The sequence below is a fragment of the Anarrhichthys ocellatus genome, unplaced genomic scaffold (genome assembly GCF_004355925.1).
Source record: "Anarrhichthys ocellatus isolate YVR2014 unplaced genomic scaffold, GSC_Weel_1.0 scaffold8, whole genome shotgun sequence".
Classification (NCBI taxonomy): Eukaryota; Metazoa; Chordata; class Actinopteri; order Perciformes; family Anarhichadidae; genus Anarrhichthys; species Anarrhichthys ocellatus.
The window spans coordinates 620,462-647,007 of record NW_022280038.1 but is presented as its reverse complement, the minus strand read 5'-3'; positions in this window follow the sequence as shown (position 1 = coordinate 647,007).

Sequence of the window (26,546 nt, the reverse complement as noted above, 5' to 3'; positions counted from 1 at the left end):
TATGGGTAGTATAGGAGAGGAGCAGCCGTGTTTAGGGACCGTTATCTGCAGCCTCTTTTCATTTATGATGGTTCTATAATGATCTCCCCTTCATGGATCACACTCTCACAGGCACAATACCGCACATTGCTGCATACTTTATTATATTCCACCACAGAGGTTAAACACACAGCACACGCTGCCGTCTTTGAGGAGCCTAAGTAAGCAGCAGTACTTTGTAGCTCCCAGAGAGGAAGCGGAAAACATCCAAAAAATGATGTCTGTTCTGCTTGAAGCTGCATTAAGCCCAATTGGGTGTGTAAAAGAGAATAATGTCTTATGCACCAGGGAGGGTTCACCTTATTTGACCGGTCGAGATTCAAGTGTTGAATAGTTTCCCATGAGGACTGTTCTATGCCATTAAGTTAGCTTTGCAAAGCCAGCCCATAATTTTCACTTTACCTCGTGATAGTTTGGCAAAGGAAAGACATCATTTTACTGAAACTGGTCTCTCAGAACGTGGATTTCAACATAAAACCTTGCCATAATTGACTGGGCAAATGCACATCTTATTTGACTTTACAGTCCATTGATGGCTTCAGGAAATGCTCCAAAATCATCAATGAAACCGGGCAGGATTTTGAAACGAGAAATAAGCCAAGCACTTGTAGAGTTCGACTGCATTCAAGCACAGTATATGGCTCTTTTCTGCTTCAATTTTAAAAGAACTGCAGTACAATGCGCAGTGTTTTCCCCAGAATTGGCACTAGGCAAAAGGAGCCAAAACGTCTGTCAGCTCTCTCTGATGATGATGAGGAGGTCTTTTCAAGCTAGATAGGATATGAAATTCTTTCAGCGTGGTCTGCGTCTACCCAAGGGCTGTCTCCAACTTGCACTTGTATTCTTTCTGATGGCCATCAGGGGGCGACTCCTTCTGCAAATAGAGGTGTATAGAAGTCTATGAGAAAATGACCCTACTCCTCACTTGATTTATTACCTCACTAAACATTTGAGTTTATGATCTCAATTGCTAGTTTCAATACTTCTTCAATACAGCATGATGTTCATTTGGTAAATTATGGGCTCATTTAGAGTAAAATAGATGATAAAGCAGGGTATGCTTTAGGGCGGGGCTACCTTGTGATCAGCAGTTCACTACCGAGATGTTATCCGGTCTGGGATTTGTCCGTGTTTTTGTCTTACAACTTTAACCCTTTCACGATGTGTCTTCAGTTACTGAAAGTTAATTGTAACATATTGGTCGTCTAAAATATCTTATTCAGTGTCCGGTTGTACTTAGCTCCACACTTCTGGTTGTAAAAAAATTTAATGGTGACGGTCAAAAACCAAGATGGCAACAGCCGAAATGACAAACTCAAGGCTTCAAAGTGGCAGTCCACAAACCAATGAGTGCCGTCAGGGTGACTACGTCCACTTCTTACAGTTTATGCTCCTTTAACAAGAGAAGACAATCTATTCCGAGCTGCTTCCAGATACATGACGTTTTTTAATCATTTGTGTCAGTTTTTCAGTCACTACCAATGTAAATAGAAAGTATTCCTAAAGGTCACGTGTCCAAAGTTGCATTTTCAAATGCTAGACCTTTATGTTAAACGGTCAACAACATTTTTTTAAATTCAGTTGATAACAGTGAGATTCAGTTTTAGTTTTGTTTTAACTGACACAGGGTGCCATTCACTGAGAGTGAAATTTGTGAAAATTCTTCCCCTTTCTCTGTTGTCAATGTGTCCATCACTGAAAGGCACCCAGTTCTGCCGTGACGTCAGAGTGTGTGGGGACAGTACACCCGTTATTCAGCGTGTGATGCACACAGGAAGACGTGTACCCTTGCTGGTTTGACTTGGTCATGAATAGCTTATTTAAAGCAACGCGATTTGTACCGTAAAACTCTAAACACACAGTATTCACCTCAAAAGGTAACATTTTTAAGGTGAAACCTAAAAAACTGTCCCTTAAGATTTACAGGTTATGAACTGTGAAGAAGACATCTGCTGTATGAAACACCTTTTGTGCTGCCTTATAAAAACAGAAATGGGCCGGCTGAGGGGTTACGGCGTCCACCATGAACGGCAACGTCCCGGGCTTGACTTTGGCCGGAGACGTTTGCTGCATTTCATTCCTCCACCCCCTCTCTCCCCTAATATCCCGTCATGAGCCAAATTGAAGTTGTAGGAAAGACTTTTCCATTTGTTGCAAATATATCTGCTGATGTGATGCCACATTATTTCTGCATAATTAATTATTTTAGACACTGAACACATCTCTCGCCGGTACGTTCGGGCCGCTAAAGTGAACAGTGAGCAAAGTGCAGCCATTATCTTTTCTTGTGTTAGAGGTGAGACTTTGACTTAACATGCGTCATAGCCCATAGTTAGCATATTCCACGTCTCCGTAATGAGGGACTTTTCAAAACACTTACTCGAACATCTTACACGAGCAATTAAACCGTGTCATTGGGATGCTGCTATGTGTCAGATCCACTGGGCTGCTTGAGATACACTCAGCAGTTCCTACACAGATGTTTTGACACAGAATGTGCTTTAAATGTCCTGCAGAGTCTTGGATTAAAACAAACTCCCATTACACACACAGACTAACTAACTAAATAGACTAATGTGAATTAATCTACATACCAAACATCCATTAAAATGATGTGGAATGCAAATTTTTATATAAAAACACGGCCGTCTTATTTGCCTAAATTACAGAGTGGATTTAAAACAGAAACGTATCCCATCACCCGTACTGAAGCCTCGTGGCTCTCTACTATTTGCCCAAGTGAAATTGAGGTGTCAGATACCGCCGGTGGAAAGAAACCTTTTCCGATACAAAGAATCATTGCAGTAGTGGCAGAAGGTGGTTGAAAAAAAAAACTGAGGAGCAAAAACAAACAGAACCTCTTGATGCTTTCAAAGCATCACAGAGGTGTCAGAGAGGTCACAGTCACAATGCCTTGGAAATAGAATCAGAAGAGAATGTCAGACCCTTGTTCTAGGAGAAATAAGGGCCAGGGGAGGAAAAAAAGATTTATCTTCCGTGCTGGGCTGCATGCCTCAGTCCGTTCAAGGCTACTGCAGTGTTTCGCCTCGTTGACTCGTTAATGATGTGGTAACGACACGACTAGTTAGATGAACTCTGTGAGGCAGAAACTCAGCATCATCTTCAGCGAAGACACATTAGTATCATGTTTTGCATGTGATGAAGCCGGACAGGAGGCTCACAGTAAATCTTTTTTGCCGCATGATTAAAACGTTAGTTTCTCATCTGTTAAAACACAGCTGCAATTGGTTTTCTCTGCCCATAACACTGACAGAAGGAGACAGAGGACTTCAATATAAGGGTCTCTTGCAATGATCTGATGAACACTTATCATCTTGTAATTGTGTATCTGGTCGTACCTCACCACATCGCAAAGGCAACTCATATCTTTGGTGCCACTAATTGCATATGAATGAATGGTAATCAATGCATCTAACTCTTCTGCCATTTAAAAAAAAAAAATGCTCTCATTTCACTGCTTGGGTTTGTGTCTATTATGCACAACAAAAGGGTTCAATAAGCTTTAAGTGACCTGGTCGGTACAAAGTGTCCCCTGAATACATGTATGTACAGACCATCACAGAGGGACGAGGTGCCATAAAACCTTACAAATACGGATAACACTTTTCTATAATCTTTTCTCAGAGGAGTTAATGTTAGATTTGCATATACATGCAAAAACCAAAAACAAACACACGGAAACCGTTATTCGAGTCCTGTTTATTTTACCTTTCACTTTACCAATGTAGTAATATTAACCTAAAACACTACTTTTTCCAAAACCCAAACCTTTTTGTTTGAATTTATAAGGTATGCCAAGTGTCAATCTCAGAACCCATTGTCTGTCTGTCTGACGACGGATAAGCCTCTGGGGCCAAGGGGCTGTATTTCTGGGGTTCCGGTGTAGCCAGCGGCTATCCGGACCAAGACTTCCTTTCAGTGCTGTGATCGTTGTTTTCAGTCCAATTAGCAACTTTGAGTTGGAGTTGAGAGACGTCTACATACATGTAAATCATGGTCAGACAATAGCTGGCGGGGTTCTAAGATTGCATTTCGGCCAATCCGTTCCGCCTGTATTGTTCTCAACACCAACTGTTTACCTGCATTCAACCAAAGCCTGCTCCAACGTGATTAGTCAATACTACACAGACTAAAAACGCAAACCAGAACACTTGCGGTTACAAAATCTTATCCCATTGCGGACAGATTCTAAACATGAATGCAGAATCTGTTGATTGAGATTAACCACATGTTTACTGTGACCACTTGTTGCAACAATTGTACTGCAGCAGCTGACGTGTTGTAGTTGTCTCAGTGGTAAAAGCTAGTGGAAGTTGCAGTAGTATTGGATGAAGTAGTAACATTAGTAGGCTAGTATTAAGCACTGTGGCATTCAAATTCTGATTTCAAAACTTGAATCAAATCACACTGTTATCTGTCATGCTATGTTAGCCGAACGTGAAAAGATTAACAGCGACTGCATGGAGGCATTGCACTGCCTTTAAATCAGCGTCTTCTGATCATTCAGGTGCACCAGATATGAACTGGAAGGAAACTTTGACGAACTCCCAACAGAAATAATGTGGCACAGTACTTATCATTTGACTTGACCTCATATTTAACTTGTATTGACTTTATTTAACCTTGTTTAACAATTGAGTGAGCCTGTTTAGATTAAAGCTGTTTTTCCAGGGAGACCTGGACAAGAAAGCAGCGTTGTGACTGGCGTACAGATGCCGGAAAGCAAAAGGCCATTAGCAGAAGGACGAGTTTGTCTAGAAAATGCCAAAACTCACACACATCCATTTACTTTCCCCACACGTAGCCATGTAGACATATTATACATACACATATACACATTTACACTCTGCAAATGATATTCTTGCTCATTTTCTGATATCCTATTAAAGCATATTATATATTTTTATATTTGAAAGTGATAGTATGTCCTCTAGTCCATTCTTCATGGGTAAAATATAGATTATAGTCTTTTTTATTGTTTTACTACTTTATAGTACAGATAGCCATGAGTGATCACTGCAGCTGGTCCACAAAGAGTTAAAGAGGACATCTTCAATGAGTGGAGGCAACTTTAACCTGATTTCTGTCTCTGGTGATGTGTCTGGCCTTGTCTGTGTGCCATGTTTTTTTTTCCCATTTCACTCAGTAGAGCTGCTTGGGGTTTTTACACACACAAGCAAGAACTGAATCCAGGAGAAATTAGAGCTCCAATATCAATCTGACCTTGTCTCCCTTCCTCCCCAGATTCCCTGCAGGTATAAAATACCTTCTCAGCCCTGTGGATGGACTCCTTGAATCCCATCTGAGCCTCCACAGCCGCCCCTTCTACCTTAACTTAAAAACCAGACTGCAAACAGATTCTTATCAGGACTATAATTGAACTGGATATTGGACATTCCATGTCACCCATCGCTGGTATGATGGACGTTCCCTCCTTCATTTGACTAAGAAAGCAAACCAGACCAGAAAAATCTTTCCAGTGCGGTGTGGGTTAATTTAAGTAAACAGCTCCAGGGATGTCAGTCAGTAAAACCAACAACAAAACATGGCTCAGTCTGCTAGAAGTAGCTGCAAACCCACCGTATCCCCACAGACCATTTTTGCTTCTCGTGCTGGTCCGATCTCTTCAGAAATACTCTGTGTGTCTTTCTCCACTTCACATCCCATTATTCCTCTCTCATATCTTCTGCTTAAGCTTGGCCATAGAAGCATAGAAGTTCCAGTCCCACGGCACATTGGTCCCATGACATATAGAGCAATTTAATGATAATTGTATGAGATTGTGATCTCGGCTCTCTGGCTCTCTTGATGATCAGCTGCCCATACGAGGAGGAAAATATAGCTTTGCAAGATGAAGAAGAACCAAGAAAATCTTCTCTAGGCATATAGTTCATGTGCAAGTGAGGAGTATGGGAAAATGTCTTCTCTATTTAATACTACTACTACAAAAAATAACCTTTGTTGTTATAGCCCCTTAACAATTCTTCAAGGCAATGAAAGCAATGACAGAACAACGCCAAAGTAAAAGTGTGAGCCTGAGTAAAAACATCACATAACACAATCTCCAAATGAACCACATATACATATAAAAATACACCAAAAAAAGATCACCTACATTTTTTAATATTTTTTACATAAACAGGTTTCCAATAGAAGCGAACACAGAGCAAGCTAACCTCACATGCTGAGGCAGACTTTTCAAATGCCTTGGTAGTTTTGATGAAGGTAAAGCCAGCAATGCAGTGGGTTATGATCAGTACATATGTGGTCAAAAGCTCTCCAATACTGTATAAGATAGAGCAAGAGTGGCTTTATTAGTTAACGTTAACATTTGGAAATTCATTCTAAAAGTAACTGGGGCAAATATGGGGCAGCTAAAATAGAAGTCCATACTTCCTGGATAAAAGCCATGCGTCAGTTTGTACCAGTTGACAATGATTATGCCACTTTGGCTGAGACTGGAATGTAATGCGTTGCAATAATCGAGATGAAACAGGACCAGGGAATTTGCTACTTTTTTAAGGGAACCTTGAGAAAGGAATGATCGTATTTTTTAAATATTTCTCAGTCAAAGAAAGTCATTTTATAATAATTTTCATCCGTCCACTGAAAGTCAAGTTTGAAGACTTAACGTCAGCTGGTAGGCTTCCAAGTTCATCCTGGAGTAGGGCTGAAACGATTCCTGGAGAAGCTCAAGTATCTCGATTACTGACAATGATCGATGCAAATTCTATGCATCGTGGTTTGTTGGAGATGTTTTCACAACAATACAAAAAATATTTTACTGAGGGAATCATGACCTGTTAAACTTCCTAATACTAGCTCAAAGCAGCTTATAAAACATAATTAGAACTACTAATGCTAAGAATTTTTGTATTATTATTTTATTGAAATAATTCAATTATTTCAATAATGTGGATGGTTAACATTGACTTGGGGACTGTTGATGTGACTGTGGCAAAAAAATGTAGTCTGGAGATACACAGAATGTAAAACGGCACTAAAATGTATGCAATACAATGTTGATTTTTTTTCCTCCTAAAAAACCCCCAATAAGTTCAGTCTTATTTTCTCTTTTGTATATTTACTATTGCTCCCTTATGAAGCAAATGTATTTTTTACCTGATTACTTAATGGAATAATCAATAGAATACTGGATTACTGAAACAATTGATAGCTGCAGCTCTATCCTGGAGCAGCAGTTTGTTTTGGAGAGGACCAAATAATAGAATCTCCATCTGGTCCTGATTAAGCTCGATCAACAGGAAGTCGGAAGTAAACAGGTAGGGTGTAATGTTTTGAGACTCAATGATGTGGGCCATAGTGCTCATATGTCAACAGATAAAAGGAAAAAAGAACAGACCTAGTGTCCATCATATTTGATCTCCAGGGTCACAAAGACATCTGATGTTTAGATGATGTGTCCTCTGGCCTTTTTACACTGTTCATTTTGTTTTGAAGCAGGAAACTAAATCTTGCTGACCTCATTTAAAGTCAAGTATGTAAGTCATAATTACAGAAATCTTTCAGAGAAGTGGATTTAAATGTATACTAAAATACTGTGAGTGTTGAGGTGTGTGTGTGTGTTTTTGGCCCTGTTTAGCATCTGTCCATCCAGTGAAAGAGCCTGATCAGAATGGGTTGTGAAGGTGTTCAGCATGACACACACTCCCCCACAGCACCATCCAATTGTGTTTAGCTGAAGCCTTGTCTGCCTGAATCCAAGTCTGACACCTCTTCTGACACAAATTATTTAACAGTCCTTCATTTTCAGCACCTTGGGCTTTCTGTCTCAACAACTCCTGCTAAGCAAAGCCTCAGTGTCAGGGGAGTTGGAATAAAATTCACTTTATATAGAGATATAGAAAAGGATAAACCCATCTAAACATCTAAACACCTACTCAGTCGTCGGCAACTTGGGAGCTGTTTATTCCGGGCGTAATACATGGCTAGCGAGTTAGGCTAGCTAGCGTAGAAGATAGTAAAAACTGCTGTTATTAACTGCTACAAAGAATATTCTAAAATAGACAGTTTATGATACTTTAAATGTCAAACTCACAATAACTTGATGTTTTGCTTAAATTTCATCAGTTCAATAGACTGGGGCTTTTGAGTTTCGCTGAAGCGTTGAGTATGCTAGCTGAAAAGGGGAAGTTAATTAGCATAGCTTGCTAACATTAGCGCTGAGTCACACTCACTTTTCGGTCAATTTCAACACCTACTGATTTGTCGGCAGCTTCAGCAGGAGCTCTGTTGTGGCCGTCTAGCTAGCGTTCAGCCAAGTTCCCACTACACATCACTTTCTAAGTCATCAGATCGCTATACTGTTGTATAGTACACACACTACACAACTTGCTGTTTTGCAACCGGGAGTCTTGAAGTAATTTCACACTGCATGACTGACCGGCGACAAAGACTCACACACTACAAGATCTTTCACCAGGATGAATCAGTAATGAGTAAGTCAGGTGTCCAAACACGTTTTGTCACAAAAACCAGAAGTGAGACGGGCATATCTAGCTTGTCGATGATGTTGTTAGCACTTGTGATAACATAATAGCCTGTTTTCAGACATTTTAACTATTTTTGGATACATAGGAAATACTCACAGCAGTTTACTTAGCAGTAACATAAAAGTGATTAGTAAAATTATTAATACAACATCGAGACAGGAATAATTCCAATTTCACTTTTCATCTAACCTCTCTCCTCCAGATATTAAATGTCTCTACACCTTCTTGCAGGTAATTTTGATCCCTGATATTGAGCGGCCTACGCCTGTCCTTATTTTCTGACTTGAACCTGTGGCACAAAACCCATTAAAAGCACCACTTAACATTGCTGGAGTGTGGCGCTGTGACACCAGGTGTGACCTAAAAAAAAAACTTAGACGGCATAATTAGACACTGCAGCTTCGGGTCGGAGAGGGCATCGGTCTCCGTTTCACTCTCACAAATTAGCGACAGAGAGGATGTATTCAAATAATGAATCCTTTCTCCCCGACAAAGTTAAAAGGAATGAGCCGGAGAGGACCAGAGGAGAAAGCGGGAGAGAATCAGAGTATTACAAAAAGCTGGGGAATCAGATGGTGTACGCTGACAGACTAACATGGCTGGTTTTTGAATATCAAGTGAAGGCTTTCTTCCTCTGTTGAATAAATATGGCTGGGGAGAAATGATGTAACCCTCCTTCACGACTGCAATGATGATGCCCAATGAATGTGAAAGGGAAGCAGATGGCAGCCGGCACACAGACGGGTCATGACTGTCGTTATTACATGTGATGGAGTGGGAGAAGGATGCGTCAGCATTCACAATAAGCTAAATCATTCCTCGTGAAAGCAGGTTATTGCTTTCAGTGTTACAAATTTTCACATTGTTGTAGTTTAACAAAAGTTTTAAACTGCCCGAAAACAAATTTAGTCAGTCAACTTCTTAATACGAGTGAAGATTTCCTACATGAACATTTGCCTGAGTTGGAACATTTCTGTTTATTTCACTTGATAGATTCCTGTTTTTGTCTGCGCTCTTTTCACCAGTTTGGAGTGGGCAGAGATACTTTCCTAAATCAAAGCGTTATTACAGCATTAGATCAAACCGTGATTGGGCATATTTGCATTTCAAAGACTAATTTGATCCTGTGTTTAGCTTCTTTAATTAGATTTCTTTATATGGTTAAAACTAAAATATGGCAATCAAATAGATGTTTAAATGTGATCTCACATTTCCTCTAGTAACAAGACAGAGATAAGCCTTTGCTTTCACCATTATCAAAAATAAACATGAAAAAGAGAAGAACTTCTTGAAACACGTTGATTTCCTGATTAAAACTTAATTTATGTAATTAAAGAGCTGAACTAAATATATAATTTTACTTGTAGCATTGTCAGCTCTTTTTAACAATTGAAAATGAGTAGTTTTCAACATGTCTTGACTTTTATGTAAAAAAAAATACACCTGCTATTCCCATGAAGCAAATAGGGCTGCAGAACAGAGGAGCGTCCCACTATAACTAATTAACACCCCGGGCATAGATTTCCCCAATCACAATGAAAACGTGAATTTCTGAAATGTTGTTTAAATCTGCAAATGAGGCAGTACCTTTTTAAATATGGGATCATTGAATTACATTTCCAGAACATAAATCTGAACATTGGATGAAGCCAGGTCCAAAAGTCTGAGTTTTCTTGACGTATTGAAGTCAAAGGTTTTTGCAGAAAATAAAATCAGAAAATCCTGTCTGCACCCATAAAAGAATACATTTTCGCCATGTTTTTGGAAATAAAATGTGATACAAATCAGGCTATGAATAATATATGAACAAACCCCCCGGCAAAAACCGTCAGCATATAGATAGGAGTGAAACTGGAAAGTCTGGTTTATGTAAGTGCTACTGAAATGGAGATTTCTGGCTCAGAGTATGAGAAAAAACTAGTTTGAGGAAATGCCCTTTGGAGATGTGTTTTGTAAAATTCCATAGATTTTGAAGACACTACATGTGAACGAGTACAAATGTAAACACATAGATATCAGCATGAAACTCCAGTTGATAACTAACATTAAGGCAGTTATTTTTTGTTTTCTGGAAATATATTGTTTAAATATGCAAATGAGGCATTATCTAATTCTAACTTTTGGTGATTTTACTAGAAATCTACAGACACAAATAGAGAAAGTAGTAAAATAAACATAAATAAATATTTGAGATGTTTTCTTTCCACTAGTCTGAAAGAAGACCAAAGCCCAAAAGCTCAAAATTGATCAGTGCATGAAAAACTGTGTTTTTGCCGAAGGGTCTCGCCGTAATTGGAAATATATTCCATCTTGGCAGACATGATTGAGTTATCTGAATTTTACTGCTGTCACCTTGCCTATTACTTACTATTTGAATCAAAGTTCAAAGTCTTTGATGATATCTGTGGCTGCCGGTGTGCACTATTATCAAGTGCTGCCACCTGCGTCGCTGTGTGAGTCAGGTTTAGTCATCCGTATCTCCATCTGTGTCGACTTGGTGAGTCTAAGGCCTCCAGGCTGACACGTCAGGAATCCGTTTGGCCGCTGTGGTCCTTATCTGAGGCCCGTTTCAGATACAGGGAAGAGATGCAGTGTCAGTGAGTTCCACTGGCATTGATCCAGTCCATCGGGCGAAGGAGATTGGAGGGGCCTTCCTGTATCACTTCCGACACAGTGGTGCATACATTCAGATCTGCCTGAAAGACCAGCGGAGCGTGTCAGAGGGGTAGACTGTGCCTGTGAGATGTAAAAAATTCAAAAGACGCAGGCAGTTTGGTGGCTTAGCCCGGTTTAAACTTTCTGCTGTGCCTCCTGTTGAGTCGAGCATTTTTTATTAAGTCCCAATGACAAGAATTTGGGAACCACGTCATCCATATTCACAGCCAGAGCTCCACTGCAACTAATTGTTACAGTGCTCATACGGGCGCTAAACGCGTTTCCCTGCACACTCACATAGCTAAAGTACCCAGACTCTGTTGCCTCCATGTTGAGTTGGATGGTGTCAGGGAAAGTGTAGATAAACAGCAGGACTGGAGAGGGCATCGGGCACAAAGACATTCACTGGCTGACTAGAATAGAGTGTGTGTGTGTGTGTGTGCGCACAGGGCAGCCGATAGGGAGGACGCAGAGGGAGCAGATGCTGTTCTGGAGGGACCCTGAACAGCATACAAAATACCTGCCTGCTATGACAGATCACCTGTGATCTCCGAGAGATACAGCAGCCGTTCAGGCCCAGTTTGAGATGTCACAGGAGGTGGCTTTGGCTGACTCTTTCACTGATAGATTTTTTTTTTTCTTTACAATGAGATGAAAGATTGAGCGTGACCTGGGGCACAAAATAGCTCTTTGACGGTATCTAGGGCTTTAGGATGAATAGAAATGTGGCAGGAAAAAAAAAGATCGTCACCTTTGCTTTAAACCACGTTTTTTTTTCTTCTCCTTATACATTTATGTCCATTAACAAAATTCTTAAACCAAGTATTGGTGTTTTGTTCTATACATTCATATAGGTGTTTAATGTCTGTGAAGCCCTCTACCCCTTAAAGGTCCAGTGTGAAGGATTTAAAATGTAATATGATATTCATAACTGTGTCTTTACTAGTGTATAATCACCTGTTAAGCTGCATAAGTTGGTCAAATATCTTACAAATGCACTACTTTCATGATATTGTGCTGAAAGACCAAAGCTGCATGTCCCAGGCAAAACAAATCTGCATCCTCACTATGATCCATGTAGAAGACAGCATTGTCCTTGTATTACAAAGCTATTAACTACTTAGCTATTACAGAGGAAAAGACTTATAGGATGAGAACTACTTTGTTTCGCAAATGTAACGCTATCTTGGGAAATCTGGCTGGGACTGTTGGGGGGGGGGGGGGGGGGGGGGGGCGGGTGCCCATTGTTTCAAACGACCCCTTATGGCGAAACCCCAATAGTCCAATGGGATACAAGCCCATTTGTCAGCCTGTTATCCCTGCACATGGCTGATTATTATGCAGAATTACATCAGAGCACCTTCCCAATTTTATTTTCCTACTGATGAATGCATGACTCCGTAGTCTGCCTCTTATTACTCATTACCTTTGTTGGTTGGTTGGTTAGGTTTAGGCATTAGCAGTGAGATTAGTTAGGTTTAAGGTGTGGAGAAACCCAAAGCTTGACAGGCCATGCTAGATGGTTGCTCAGTAATGCTTGGGGGACGTTTTTATGGTCAATTCAGCTCGTATGCGGGTATTTTTTTAAATTATGTATCGATGCTGTATCTAAACTTTTTGCAGCTACCACTGTAGTGCCGAGACAAAGCTGTCCCCCTCTCACGGAAGGTTATCCACCAAGGGAAGTGTCACAGTCCATACAATCCACATCAGCATAGGTGACAGATCATTACAGTCACTTACAGTGGCAGCCCACCATCCTTGTGCATGCTACGTAATTAAAAACAAATTACCCGCTGAGAGCTGGAGAAAAAGAAGCTTAAGCATTGGGTCTTTGCTTTGCTTTTTGTTTTCCTCCTCTGTCTTTTTTCCTTTTATCCATTGTGGCGTCTTCCCTTTGTTCCTGTTAAGCACATCTGAGTTGGTTATGTACCGAGCAAAATGTGAGCCGCCGCAACGCGTGGAAGACATATTCACTAAATGCATAGACTGACTGTCTACTCTATGCATGTGAAGACTTGGAGATGTGTATTCAGCAAGCTGTTCCACAGGGATCGTTGTCCGTTTTGGCTCAGTTGTATGACACAGTTGCTGGGGATTTGTTTTTTGGCGAACATCCTGTTCCACCTGATCCCAAAGGAGCTCCGTTGGGTTTTAGTCGTGGGGACTGAAGTGAAGATGCTGTCACTTTTTTGAAATGTCTCTATCCTGCAGGACATCCCCATTTGTACAAGAATAGACTGTGGAAGTGAAGATGATCAACAGTGTTTAGGATTTAACACCCAGCTCGATTGGTACCAATACCTTATCATGATGTCCTATATCAGGGGTATTCAATTAATACTCAGCAAGGTCCAGTTATATTTTCACGTTCTCTGTCCGGTCCATTCTTGTGGATGTGGTATCTATGGACACCTTGAGGGAATTTCTTCAAATTTGGCACAACAATCTACTCAAGGGTGAACTAACTAGAATTTGGTGGTCAAAGATTGTTGAGAGCTCATAAAATACATTTTGGCCATAACATAAGATTTGATGTGCTAATTATGACAATCTGACATAAATGTCTAATAGAATAAAATAGTGAAGTGATGATATTTTGGACAGACATGGATGTAAACCGTAATTTGACTGGTTGGCGGAGGCGGTAATTCTAGTCTCTGACTGTCTGGAGGAGCCAGCTCTTTGTGTACACTGGGAGTTGTGCCTTATATAATAGATACAGAAACAGAGAGACAAGGGCTCTACAGGGGGAAGCGACGGCTGTGTGAGCTTATTGAATTGAAAAGTGACACTTTACAGCAATCGCGCAGCCCCCTAGGGGTGATCAGGCCACTCACATTATTGATTAATGCTCCCCACCTCCCCCTCCTCTCCAAATCTCTCCAGAGCAGAGTGATAACGATCAAGATTTATCACACGGTATCCAATAATATGATCTTCATCCGGAGCCGGGTTGTGTGGATTAGCCAAGGTTGAGTTCACAAGAACCTGCATTCAAGTGAGTAAAATGATTGCAGCTGACAGTTTTAGGAGTACATAAATTGAGCCAAGGGGTCTGGGTGAAACCAGCACCTCATCTAATGCGGATCCAAAAATAGAGACATTTTTAGAGAACATGGCATACAATTTGTGACAGATTCTCAGCAGCATTTATTTAGGCCAGCAGCATGGCATGGATGAGATGAGGAAGGTTGAGAGCAGCGCTGCTGATGTGTGCAGGCCGAGCCCTGCAACTGTTGCTGCCTTCATTGAGGTAAGAGGCCACTCTGAACGACAGCGCGCAGCATGCATAGAGCTGCTCGCATCGTCACTCCATCTAAATTTACGTAGATTGCGTTTCCGTGCTAAATGGTGGCCTCTTCCGCCGCCCACGAGTGTGCCAGAGCTTTCTTGAGCTTGACAGCTTGAGGCTGAATTTACAGAAAGATGGCACGGGGCCTGATTGGGCTGTAGTTTGGACAGCTGCCCCGACAGACGCTCTGCAGTCCAGCTTTTGAACAGGAAGCGGACCAGGCACTGTGCAGACTTCCCCATAGGCCTGTCGGACAAAATTCTCCGCATATGGACATCTGTCCTGATATTTAGCATATTTATTGTTTACTTTGTGGATCCAGAGCCTCAGACTGTATCCCTTGAACTTGTGAAATGTTTTTCAATTACACTCAAAATAGGATACTTTATTGGATTTTGCAAAGTACTATTGGATACTCGAATGCCATCAGTCTTGAAAATTGCAATCAACATTGATGAAGGACATAGGCCTGTAATTACGTTACCCCCCCTACCTCCTCGGTTATAATATCCTCACTAATGCGAGGATTTTGGCGCATTCCAAGATGTATCATTTATTCCTCAAGACATTCCCAACATGTCTCATATATCCTTTTTTGAGAGGTAATCGTGTGCAGAAGTTTGATTTAGATCTACAGGGGCAATCATCCTGGTCACCTTTGCAATCACGGCTGTGTAATTTTTCTGCTTTGAAGGGAGGTGAGCGTTGTGCAGCCAGCGGAGCCCCCAGCCTTTCTGCCTCTGCATTAGAGCTGCAGATATCAACGGGCCACCGGTACCAATAACCCCGAGTGTGAACTGTCAGCGACAAGTTAAAAAGAGCAAATGAGCCTGTGATCAGAGTCACCTGAGGCTGCGGTGTAAGCACAAACACCCCGCAGCAAAACACTGTAGCACCTTACGGAGTTGATAATTGGAGACCCTTTTTGTGTGTTTCCACTTTTTCGTTTTTTTAAATGCTTACCGAGCAAGGTATAGGACAAATAGCAAGGTTCTGCCAGGTGAGATGAATCAAAGAGCTGAGGTGCTGCCAGGTGTTCTCTGAGAACATTAAGGAGCCGATAGGATTAGCGAGGGGAGCAGCTGGTCACCCAGATGTTTGAGGCGTGCCTGTTAAGGTGGAGCCATAAGCCTCAGTGTCTTTGATTAAAAAGTCAGTAGTTATTTACTCCAAACTCTTCAGATGGCTGGCAGTGCAGTAGACCATCGGGCTGTAAAAGGGAGAAAAAAATGAAGTCAAGTCATATTTATCTATCAAGAGCTTTTAGAAAGCAAGGTGATCACTATTTTCAAAGGAAGTAAAAAAATAAAACATAAAAATCACAAAAAAAAGAGAGCCTCATTGTGTGTGTGCGTGTTACTTAGGTTTTCTCTCGGTTTGTTATTTTAATCCAAAAACAGCCATTATACTGTGATATCTGACATGGACAGATTAACCTTTATCACAGCAATGCAGCTGAATGGGCAAACTTGGACAGCTCACCAATACAGAATACGGGGGAAAGGGCATTTAAAGTGCCGTTTCAAATACCACCATCCCGGTGATTAAGCCCCCTGGCTGTTGAGCTTCGAGGCTAGCCTTTTCAAATTAAGGTGATGTTAGTTAAATATTTTTGCAGCCCCTGTCTTTCGACTTCTATTAGGCTGAGTGCCTTCGTAAACCCGCAGGACTTGACGACACTTCAAACGCAACAGCAAAGCAGCTGTGAAGGTCAGCCTCTTTGCAAGAAGGTTCTTTTTCATACAATATTCATCAAAGCCTAATTTCAAATGAAAGAGACATGACATGTAGGGCTTAAAATAGGGAATGTCAAATGTACGAGGATGAACAAAGACTGCTTCACCAGCGGGATGTCGAAGAATCACAGACAATTATATTATATTGTCTGAATATACAAAGGTCTTGACATGAACCTCCATATTGAGTCAGACATATACACAGTGAGAAATCCAGTTTGACTCAAATCAAAAATTGCACCTGTATCTAATGTGCTGTTCGTCCTTCACGGACAATGAGGTCATGCAAGTGCTTTACACTGGATCTAAAACATTTCCTTTGACTTGTACCGCTCTAAAGAGAGCCTCCTGCATATTGGCTCGTCCTTGGTGATAAGATTATTGAGGCTTATTTTACTGCACACTCTGGATAAGAACATCAGCCAAATGCGTAAAAAACTCTCAATCCGTATTTGGACAGGATTAACTACACCTTTTTTGTAGTCCCATCCCTATCTAGCATGCCAGTAATTTCATACAGTCTCACCAGTAAAAATCCATTCCCATTTAAAAAATTTTTTTTACCCTTGCTTAAATACCCGGTAAAAATATCCCCACATGAAACTAGACCTGTACAAACTGACGTCCCTGAGGTTGTTGGCAAACGTATTCCCTCCGAAAGCATATGGTCGAGAGCCATCTGCTCAAACATCACCAGAAAGTGCAGAGACATTTACCCAAAACTGAGATCTTTTATAGTTAAATAAATGTATACTGTATATATATATGGGACTTGGCATTTCTGTTTATGTATCTGAGCATGCAAACCTCCAGCTTACTGGGTCTGCAGCTGACATAGATATTCATCAAAGCTCTCATTACTGACAAAGGAAAATAGATCTGCAGTACCTCCAGTACAGATGACTTACTTTATGGCATGAAGGTCAACAAGTTTGCATCCATTAACTAGGATCCACAGCTGCCACTCAACGATAAATGGTTTATTTTCTAAGGCCATGTCCATACTACTACGTTTCCATTTGAAAACGCATATATTTTGCTATGTTTACACTGAGCGTCCACACTAGGCCCGAGTTTTAGAGCCCCGAAAACAGATACATTTAAAAGCACTCCCGAGGACAGATAAGTTTGAAAACTCCGGGGTTACCTCGTAGTGTGGACGGACGTAAATATGGAACCAAATCCAAGCCAAAAGTTTTGATCATTTGAAATTAAAATTAAAACTGAAAGTTTAAATTTTGGTCTTGAACTTTGAAAAATACAACAATGTATTTAAACTAAATATAAATGTAACACCCGTCTGCCCTGATCAGAGTGTATCCTCGCGGGTAGACCGTGATGCACAAAGTATTTCTCCCATAGTACTTTCACTACAGTGAGAGCTTTTTGGTCCTGAGTAGGAAATGCCTGGGCATAACGCGTATAGTGATCTCTCACTACTAACACGTTAGCAACGCCTTTGGAATCAGGCTCTATCTGCAGGAAGTCAATACAGACTAGGTCCAAGGGGCCATTACTTGTTATCTGATTCAATGGTGAGGCACATTGAGGGAGTGTCTTTCTGGAGATACATCTATACTGTTCAACCTCAGTTGTCATACGTTGCCAGTAGAATCTGTCTTTGATCAGTTCAGTGGTTCGTTCCACTCCCATGTGTCCACACTCGTCGTGCAGAGACCTTAATACCACAGTCCGGTATCTCTCAGGCAAGACAAGCTGCCTAATCTCCCTTCCAGACAGTTTCTTTGTTACTCTGTATTCCTCTTTACTAGTGTGGATGTAGCCTAAGATTTTGATGACTGAAATGTTCGGCTGCACTATATGGATATTTAGAGGGAAGTGAGTATTCACTTTCAGCCAAATATATTGTTTTTTTCCTCCCCCGTCTTTTATCTGCAGTAATAACATCAATAGCTAGTGAATAAGTCCTGATTTGCATTTTTAAAGCATTTAACAAAACAGGAAAAAAGCAACACTGAATTTGGATAAACAAACGCTAATAAATAAATCATGCTAGAAAGGATATACTAAGTTTGAAATGGCATTTATATAAACATTACACCTTCTTTAAGACATTCTAATAAATCCACAGGTTCAAACATGTGAAATACATAAAGTTTGGAATTCCAGGCTTACAGTGAATAGAGCATCTAATAAACATCAGTAGTGGTCCTAGTTTCTTCAGAAGACTTTTGATGGTTGTAAATCATGGTATCATACTGAAGGAACTCTCCAGCAAGAGGATCCGAGGATCTGCATCAAACTCCACACCACATATCTTATTCAGTTGTTATACTACGGCAACCAAAGACTACGAGCGATAATATATTCAAAAGATGAATGCCTTGTATTCCTCCGAATGTATGAGAAAACGTGACTGTCGCAATTACCGAATTAGAATTGTTTTTATTTATTTTTAAATCAACGCTAAAGATTCCATGGATTTGTGACATGATGAATATGAACTTGTTCAATACAGCATGTAAAAATGTTTTTGTAAAATCTTGCCGTACCCGGGGAAATATTCTCCAATTATCAATACTTTTTTAAAATATTGTTGCTTTATTATTTTCTTACTTTGGTGAATTAATCTACACTTAAAATAATGCATTATAATAGCCAAAATAGTCTAATTAATGCACATGTATGTGTACATGTAATGTTCAGTAGTTTGTAATGATCATAATGCAGGTCTAGTATTATTGTTTCAAACAATTAAATAACAACTGTGCATCCTTGCATCTTTTCGTTAGACACATGCAAACATTATCACATATTAACATTGTGAGAAAATGTGCCCCCCCCAAACAGATCTGGTTAAACAGATCAGCATGTTTTGTGGATCTACATAGTACATTATAACCTAATGTACCATGACATAACATAGTACACATCAACAACTATGAATACCAATGAGCTGTAACATAACACATCGATGCTCTATTCAGTAACTACTTAATCATCAATGTGGTTTTATCAACATGGCAGACCCACATCATCATTATTTCAAATGAGTCCTGAAGCAACAACAGAGTTGTTTCTTAGCTGCGTGGCTGTAAGGATGGTCCGTTGGACAGTCCCCCCACTTTTGTGCAGCCTGAAATATATTAACTACAATTTGTTGTACTGTCATGGAATTGTTTCACGGACATCCATGTTTCAAAGAGGAAGAATCCTACTCACTCTGGTGTTCCCCTTTGTAGACTTTTACTCTACCACCACTATGAGTTTGACACATATGGTTGAGTGAAATATCTCAACAACTATGGTGTGGGTTGCTGTTACATTTGCTACAGACATTCATGTACCCCTCAGGATGAATTGTAGTAACTTTGGTGATTCCTTCACTTTTCATCAAGAGCCATATTCAGGTCGAAATGTGTCAACACTTTGGTTTAAGACCAAATACCTGCAAAACTATTGACATTCCCATCAGCCTCAGCTGTGTTTTGCATTTAGTGCTAATTAGCATATGTCAGCATGCTGATACTAAGATGGTGAACACCAACATTAGTATGCTGATGTTAGCATTTCGCTCAGCTGTGGCTAACAGATTATGCTAGCTCTCCGGTTTTCTCCTAATTGACATGCTCCAAGTTGTCCAGAATATCTCCGATCACCAAACTTGGACATCACTCACACCAGTGCTGGAGCTACTGGGGACCAGTTTGCATTAAGCTTAGATATTTAAAATCAGATGCTTATCTGAAATAGGGCCCAAAGATGCCTTTTGCCTTTGGTCTCTACATCAGCCATTTTATCCATTCTGTGACCATGTTGCATATCAGAGAAAAATGCTCCATTCAAATCACCAAAAAAGAAAAAAAAGCAGACATTAACAGATGAATGACCACCTTCATCAGAATAACATCACACGCCCAAGGGAATTTGTATTATTGAGGCTTGGTTGATTCAGCACATAGAATCAGGCCAATAGGAAATAGGGCCTAGAGGATGTGTAGTGTTGTTTCAGGTCTTTGGGTTTGATCAGGCCAGAGATGGGAGGCTGACTTAATGTGCTTCCTGCTCTATGTAGAGCACTGCTCATTGATAAACATTATCTGCTTTCACTGCCTTAGAAAATGTCAGAAGTCGACCAGAGAGCAGACTCAGGAGCCTTGGCCGCACAAAAACTCAGGTAGTGAAAGGACACAATCCATTTTAACACAGGGATCCAGAACCTCAGTATTTGGAATAGGGAGAACTCCTGTTTCTCTGGTTCCCATTTAATTAACCAGGAGATCGTTGTTTTTATCCTGTGTGAAACTGAGAGTTGAGCTACTTTTACTGGTGACGTTATCACGTGATGCTACGTTAATGAGTCACATTAGGTAACGTCCGTAGCTTGCAGTAAGTTACGTAACAAGCATACTTATTTTAAGCCAAACCATGATCTTTTTTCTAACCCTAACCAAGAAGTTTTGTTTCCAAAACCGTAACAATTTCACAACACTAGCCACGCGCAAACCTTCTGCATCAAGATGGTATTCAAAAGACGCCCCCCTGGTGTCATTATGTAAAGAAATGGCTTTATCTGCTCAAAATGAGCTAGTATGTGTCTGCTTAGATTTAAAGTTGAACACACATGAACGAGAATCATTCCGCTCAACACAACTATGCAGTATTCAAAAAAATATTTACGGGCTTACGAACAGCAACGGTAAATGGCATTGCTAGTGCTATTTACTGACCCCCACCTACAAAAACACACCAGAGAGACTCTTGTAGTAGAGCGACCAAGTAACCAAGCGACCAGTAACCCTTTCAAAGGCTCATACTCCTCTAGTGACAGTCAAAGCTTTACCAGACACCCAGTCTTTCAGCAAGGTAATGGGGACTCTGACAGTAGCTTCTCATGGCTGGTTAGCTTTGACCACCAGCTGTAAATCACTGCTTATGCTACACTGAGTTGTGGTCAGTCTCCCCCGTGTCCCCTCACCCTCCGTCTCACATGCATCCTAGTCACATGGCCGCATTTCCTACAGTCATTGCTCCCTCACTATTCAGTTTTTAAATATGCTGGGTGAAAGGGTTCTGACAGAATTAAAGTGTTTAGTCACCCTTAAAAAGGTCTATGATGATGAATAGTTTGAACTACCTTAAACCCTTTTCCTACCTAATCCCAAAAGCTCATATTTTACTGTCCGTAAGAAACATGTTTATCGAGAAGTTGTTTACTTTTCAGGGGGTGAAGCGTGTTGTGAGCACTTTCAAACTGCAATGTTTACCCAAGATTTTGCAGTCAAAAGTGTTTCAGTGTTTGTTTGCTCTAGCAGCACTGCACAACATCAGTTCTATGGTTTATTTCAGTGAGTCTGTAGAGTTCTTTAATTGTTCTACACCTGAGGCCTTTGAGTCACGTTGTCATTTTCCAATTTGGTTTAGCCATTGTCACTGCATTTAGCCATACTTCCCGACTTCGTATTCCAAATCTAATTAGAGATTGTTAAGCAGCAAATGTAACAAATGACTCATTCATATAAATAATTATACATACGACAAAGGGAAAATCCTTTTCCTGGCACATTCAACAACACTGTATTCGTAATATTCATGGGCCGTTGTTTTTCTCAAGTTCTTGGAATATTGTTCTTGGAACTTTTATTCTCAAAACTTTCTTCAAATGCTCTATCCCTAACGTTTTTAGGACATTATTTTCTAAGTTTGCGGAATGATGTTTTCATAATATTATTGTAATGTTTTTAGAATGTTCACAGAACACAAAATCCGTGGAACTTAGCATTCCTAACATTCACGGAACATTGTATCACTAACTTTCTTGGAATGTTGTATTCCTAACATTCTAGGACGTTATTTTGAGAATGTTCTGAGTACCTTATTGTCCAAGCGATCCAGAAACATTGTTATTGGAACATCCTCAAGTTTTTTGGTTGGTCTGAGAACAATGTATCCCTAACGTTCTCGGAGTGCTTTTTTGGTGATATTTTCAGAACATCGTTTTCCTAACGTTCTTGGAATGGTGTATTTCTAACATTCTCGGGAAGGTTGATTTTGGAACATCCTCGGAACTTTGTTTTTCGGAATGTTGTATTCCTAACATTTTCAGAAATTATTTCTAACATTGTTGGAATGTTGTTTTCAGAAAGTTCTCAGAACGTTGTATTCCTAACTATCCTGGAACTCTGGTTTTCTCAAATTCTTGTAACGTTGTTCTTGGTACTTATATTCTCACAACGTTCTTGAAACACTGTTTTCCTAGCGTTCTCAGAATTTGTTTTTGGAATGGTCTCCGAACTTTGTATTCCTAACGTTTGCGTAACCTTCTTGTATTGTTTTAAGAATGTTCTCAGAATGTTATATCCCGAGAGTTTACTGAACTTCGTATTCGTTACGTTATTTTCAGAACATTATTTTCAAAACTATTCAAAACTTCCTAATGTTACGGTAACATTATTTTACTCATGTTCTGGCAACGTTATTTTCCTGACGTTACAGGAACGTGATTTTCTTAAAGTAACGGGAAAGTTCCGGGAACACTATTTTCGAAAAAGTTACAAAACAATTCCGCTGTTTCAGGTTCAATTCACACATACTCAGACATACATAACGGTTTGTTATTTGTGGATTGTTCTATTCCTATCGATCTTGGAACATCTTTTGGATTGTTATTTTAGGAACGTTGTATTCTTAATGTTCTCAGAACGTTGTTTTCGGAATGTTGTATTACTAAAACATTGTTTACATCCTTCAGATCGTCAACACCATGGCCTCAGGTTTCACTGTTACGCTGATACTTTGAAGCTATCGTTTGTTTCAGTCTCCATCAACCTGCTCAACTCGAAAGAAAAATCTTGCAATGTGCAATAAATGCACAAGCACTTAGCACTTTAATCTGTTTTGTTGTCAATGTCAAGTATCTCTAACTATATGTTACAAAATGGTTTTATGTAGTTTTTGTGATGTTATTTAAAGCAACAGACTGAAGCACTGTAATCAAGACAAATTTCCTCTCAGGGAAAATAAAGTGTATCTATCTATCTGCTGATGCCAACCTCCTACAAGTCTCTAGGACCAAGCACTGAACCTGGGGTGACACAGCATTTTCAGACGCCTCCACTCTGTGGAACTCATTACCAAACCACATCAACAATGCAGTCACATTGTCATCATTCAAAAACAACCCTCAGAACAACCCACATCTTCAGACTTGACATTCACAGCTAAATTCCCCATCCCTGTTTTTTTCTCTCCCTATTGTACATCATTGTGGGAATGCTGATTCCGCATTCACAATATAGTTATCCTGTTCTTTATTCTTTAACTATTTCTTCCGTACATTTTTTGATCTCTAACTTCTCCTGCACATCAACAATTCAACTTTTTTTATATTCTTTCAGATGATGTGTCCCTCCCCCCTATTTGTATATTTTATTAAATGTATTTATGTTTGTACTTGCTCAATATCTACATCTAAACCATCCCATAAATTGATATACACATTTTCCCTAGTGGTACGAATTCTAGGTTATAACTACCGTCTCTGTCTAAAGTTATTTCATTTTTTGTTCTTTAGGAACGTTTTTTGTTCTTTAGGAAATCAATATTTTTTTAGCTTTTGACATTATTTGTGCAGTCTTAAATTCTACCACATCCATGGACTGTTAGTGTGTCATCCAAACATTCCCAATAGCTCCAGAGCATTGTAAAGTCCAAATGTCAACATTTATTGATGTGACAGATGTAATAATTTATAAAATATTTTTATTCATGTAAACATATTTTTGCTTCAATCTATATTTTTTGGCGTTCAAGCTTTCAAAAACAATATTTTCACTCTGTTTGAAAAACTGTTTGCTCTTGCTATTGCTGACACCCTGCCATATTAACAGGGCAGTCAAGCAGAAATAAATTACATTGTAATAACCACAACAACATCAAATCATATTTTCCTTTTTTGTGTGTGATGGTCTGAGGCAGTTCTAAATTAGTTCGCAAAGTATGAACAAATTCAGGTAAAAAATGTTGATGAATCCTTAATTTGTGCGCAAAACGTTTGCACGCAGGGTTTAAGCACAATTTCTGAATGAGGCCCATTTTGTTTTAGGGTTGTCAGGTCCAAAATTTTTAACGGATATCTCTGGAACATCTTTTTTAAGTTTGGCACACACGTCCATCTGGACTCAAGTATAAACTAATTATATTTTGGAGGTCAAAGGTCAAGGGTACTATGACCTCATGTCTGTCCTGTTCTCGTGATATATCTCTGAAGCGCCTCGAGGGAGTTTTGGACTGCAACACGACTGGTGTGGTGGAGGCATACAAACATAAGGCAGTAATTCTAGTTATTCATGCACCTAAATCTTGTTTAAACAGTCTTCTACTTGAGCACCTTGGGGTTAACTGTCTGGCTTACGGCTCTTGGTCAAGGGCATTTTGATGCTATGAAGTGAGCGGGCTCCTCGTTGACTTTTCTCGTCCAGCTTTCCCCATATGGTATTCCTCATTCAAACCTTGGACCCTCCTGTCATAAGCCTGCTCCTCTAACATCTACCACACAGCTGCCCCAATTTAGACAGAAGATAATGTCCAAAATTGTCCCCTGCTGGGAGGTAATCTAAAGTAAATTACCACTATGATCTCCATCATCTCTATCGATCTTAATGTGGTTTGATCCACACTACTGAACGATATTATAGCTGTTGTTAAACGTTACAGGCATTAATGACGAGCCGTAACTCTCATTGTGCTGCTTTAGAGCTGTGCTGATTGAGCTCGATCATTTGTTATGCTCATCATATCATCAATCACTCCCTTCTGAGAGCCACACAGCATTAGTGTGGGCTGTCCCAGCTTCAGAATAGCCACTGTAACATAAGGCGAGGAGGCGACTGACTGATACATCTTTGATAAACCACCATCTGACTGACTGACTAACTGACATGTAGATGGACATGAATGGACTGACATGTTTACTTGCTGGATAACCCGTGAACTAACTTTTTGAACTATTTGTTTAGCGGATGCCGATTCACTGTCTGACAGATGCTCTACTAGCTGACTTACTGAATGGTTGAGCAACTGACTGACTGACTGATTGGTTTTACCGACTGGCTGCTGGTTGACTTGCATGCTGGATGCAGAGCAAATCAATTTCAAGGAGAGCAGCACTTGCTGAGCCCAATTAGCAGAGGGAACACTAATTACCACCAGGAGCCACGGATACATGTTTTGGTTGGACGTCTCGATTCCTTGTCTGCTTCTGAATGCTGATTACATTCCAGTGCAGGAGCAGACCCTCTCGCCAGCCTACAGATGAGACTTAGGCCTGCTCTGTTTTGTTCCAACATCCCAATCCTCAGAGAGCACAGGGATGAAAGATAGATAGTAGGGGAAGTAATGGAGCTGTTGACTATGTTGTAATTAAAGAAGACAATGACTGAAGTTGTTAACCAGGCAGATGAAAGTCTCCCGCTCTTTCCTTTGTGTATGGATGGAAATGCTGTACGCACTAAGCTGATGAGAGAATTACAGTCCTCTCAATTGTATTAAATGTATTAAATTCGGATCAAAGAACGTGCATATTTTATCACGATTACACTCCTCTTTGAAAAAATATCAACGCTTTTTTTTTTTTCGGTCCACATGGCTATTTCTGAAGCAAAATATTCATATATCAATGTTGTCGTGGAATCTTGAAATTAATCCTCTCGTGGCATCTCCATGTAATCTGAAAAGCAAGCATGTGCTGCAAGTTTGCTCATTTGACATTTTTCTTTGGTCTGTGATCGATGCAAAAGAGCGTAGTGATTGACTATCAGCCATTTGAATGCTGTCCTGTCAGTCAATCACTCCAAAGAGAGCGGGGCCTGAAGCCTTGTTACACGGAGATGGCTTAATTAGAGAGCGGGGCCAGGGAGGGAGTGTGATGATTATGCATTTCAGCTCTCTCTACGTCGATTTTCACTGAGGGATACCTTTGCCCCCCCCCATCTGTAATTGATGCTTCTGCCCTTTCCAGTGCCAGCGTGGCTGCATTGGAGCCTAAACTTTACTTCCACATGTACAGAGGTTCCAGTCAACTGTCCCTGCTCTCTGCTGGTTTGAACTTTGTAGGAACTAGATGTGGTATTTGGGTGTCTTATGCTAACTGCTTTTATGATACTGCTGGTGGCATTCTATATTTTTTCTTAGCGTCAATAAAATCCCATAAAAAGACCAAATCCAACAATTAAGCCTTCTAATTTCAAATTTCCTGAGAAGCCAAAGCCCAATATATTAACTTTTACATTTTTTTAAACATGTCCTGCAATAAGTGAACACATTAAA